General features: G+C 49.9%; 1 pseudogene; it reads right to left on the bottom strand.

Annotated features, from left to right (window-relative positions):
* Nucleotides 1–420: 420 nt before the first annotated feature.
* On the bottom strand, nt 421–2496 carry LOC101985332 (annotated as a pseudogene).
* Between the last annotated feature and the right edge of the window lie 450 nt (nt 2497–2946).

Genomic DNA, 2946 nt, shown 5'->3' with positions numbered 1-2946 from the left:
TCTCCCTTTCCTGTCCAAGGTATTACTACTTTCCGTTGTTACTGATTTTGCTGCAATAACCCTCGTTTCAGTCACAGCAAGAAACAAAAACCCAAACAAACAGAAAACCCCTCTGAAAAAGAGTAGAAAACAAAAGGTTTACCTCCTAGGAAAAGGAGGGGAAGAAGGGGAGGGCCTATTTTGATTTTTAAATAGGACTGAAGATTAACATTGAAAACTCAGTAGATGATGTCCAACCCTTTCACAAGGCCAAGCCCTCTGTCATTTCCTCCTCTGCGGTTTGTTTGAATTTTTTTTTGCTCTCTTCTGGGTGCTGATACTTCTCTCTGTCCTCTTGTTCTTGGTGTTTTATTGTGTTTTGTTTTTTGTTTGCTTTTTTAACTTTGTTATCATCACTACTGCAGTTTGCCCCCACGTCTCTTACACACAAGCAAAATATTCCTTCAGCGAAGCGAAGAGGTGGCAGATGACCGGCACACTCCACAATTGGCCCAGCAGTCTCTGCCTCTCCAAGCAGCTCATGTTGGAGACATCTGTGTAATGGACAGGGAAGCCAAACACCCTTTCCATCTCAGTGCACCATAGGATGTCTTCCTTCTCATTCATGAAGAAGGGGAAATGCTGGTCTTTGCCCTGCTTTATGGAGTTTGACCTGGCGGTAATGGTCCTCACTTTGCTGAACTTGGCTATTGTGCGGTGTTCCAGACACTCCTGCGGTTCCAGCTTATCATTCACAATGGATGCCAATGGCTTGTTCATACCAGGAAGGTTACCCCAGAAGTAACAGACTCTGTGTGCAGCAGACACTTCTTTGGAGTCAATCATCACAGGGTTGGACTCGAGAAATAGTGAAATGTCCCTCTTGTCACTAACGCCCATGACCACCACATTCTCAAAGTGCCAGAAGAAGGGGCGGTCATCTCCCTCCTTGGGCCGCGCATCATGCAGGAGGCGGTAGATCTCAAAGAAGAGCAGGCCAGTACCCTCATAAAGTCCCTTCCGGCAGGGTTGACAATGGAGAGGTCATTGCATGGACTGCCCCCAATCACGAGATCAAATGGGCTCCACTCCTGGATTTGCTTCTGTGTGACGCTGCGGACGACCCTGATGGACATGATCTTTCCCTGGTGCCGCACCATGCCCACTGTGATGGAGTCCTCGTACACCTCTGAGGCAATGTAGTAGTCCACTTGGATGCGCAGGTCTTTTAGCACCAGGAGCCCTGCAGCAATTCCATCAAACACAGATAGCACCCGGATGGGCTTCCTCTTTTCAGCTGAGACAGGTGGGTAAACCTTCGGAGGGTCAAATTCCTGGTCATGGTTATTGGCAAAGAACATCCGGAGCCTTGACAGCCAGTCTTCCCGTTTCCGCAGCAGGCCATAGGTGTCCTTGTGCCCACAGAGGGGTCTTCCTTAATGGCTGCTTGGGCAGCTCCTGGCCCCACCAAGAGATCCACACACTCGACACAAAAGCACCTGCAGCAGTTGTTGTTCCTGCGCATGAGCACCTTGCGCCCCCCCACAGCAGATAGTGCAATAGGACTGGTACCCTTCGAAGTCGTGCTGGTATGCGCACTCCAAGAAGCAGTTTTTACAGTTCTGGCACATGCCACCAATGAAGAGTGGGTGCTCCAGGGTGACATTGAGGCTTCCACATGAGATACAAATGTCCTCGATGTATCTGCACTCCTCCCGCACCTCATACACTAGCGGCTCTCTTGTGCATTCATCAATGATCTTGACCTTAGGCTTCTCTGTTGTGCTCTTTCTGGGCTTCTTGGCTGGTGGGAGTGGTGCATATGCAGCTGCCTCAGGCTCAAACCACGTCTGTGTAAACTTCCTTGTATGGATTCTTCTCCTCTTCTGGTGGCTCTAGGCCCTTGGGACCAGAGGGTTGGAAGCCCCCAAGGGCCCAGTCAATCATCTGCTTGTTCTGCACCTCCACAGTCTCGCCAGATTCATTTTCTTCACTGTCAGGGCAAGCTGGAAACAACTTCCCAGCACGGCTGCTGGCCACACGGAGGACTTCTTAGATGGCTTTGTGGTACATGGGCTGCTTATTGTAGGTGGCCTGGTGGAACGCACTGCAGAAGGAGCTCAGTGGCATGAGCTTCTCCACGCACACCACTGAGAACTTGCCATCTCCGAACCACATGACCCAGCGAGTGCCTTCAGCTGCTCAGCTCCAGCCTGTCATCCACCAAGACACAATCCATCCTGGCCACCAGGAGAAGCCCCGAAGTTTCCCCCACACCAGCTCTCCAATGTCAAAACCCCGGCCATCCTCATACTCAGGCTCATCGTCAGCTGCTTTGGTAGCATTCTTGTCCCCAGCATCAGCCCCCCTTGGCTCAGGAGTGGTGGCCACAGTAGGGAACGCAGGGTCAGTGGGCTGCTGCACAGCAGGAGGGCTGGCCTCCTCCACCTTCTGAGGCTCCCCAGAGGCCTGGTTTTCTTCTACAGCATTCATCACTGCAATCACCTTGGCTTTCTTCTCAGCCCATAAGGCCAGGTGTAGCCCCTCTGCGGTCCGGCTCTGCTTTCTTTTTTCCATTTGATAGTTTTGCTTCTTTGTCAAATATCAGGTGTTCAAAGGTGTGTGGATTAATATCCAGGTCTTCTGTTCAGTTCCATTTGTCCTTCTGTCTGTTTTTATGCCAACACCAGGCTGTTTTCAGTACTGTAGCTCAGTAGTAGAGTTTGGAGTCAGGGATTGTGATGCCTCCAGAAGTTCTTTTATTGTACAGGATTGTTTTGGCTATCCTGTTTTGTTTTGTTTTTTTCCTTGCTTTTCCGTATGAAGTTGAGTATTGTTCTGTCAAGGTCTGTGAAGAATTTTGCTGGGAATTTGATGGGCATTGCATTGAATCTGCAGACTGCTTTTGGTAAGATTGGCATTTTTACTATGTTAATTCCTCCTACCCAAGAGCATGGGAGATCTTTC

The sequence above is a fragment of the Microtus ochrogaster genome, chromosome 16 (genome assembly GCF_000317375.1).
Source record: "Microtus ochrogaster isolate Prairie Vole_2 chromosome 16, MicOch1.0, whole genome shotgun sequence".
NCBI lineage: Eukaryota > Metazoa > Chordata > Mammalia > Rodentia > Cricetidae > Microtus > Microtus ochrogaster.
The sequence above is the reverse complement of the archived record's forward strand: the minus strand, read 5'-3'. Positions and strand labels throughout refer to the sequence as shown.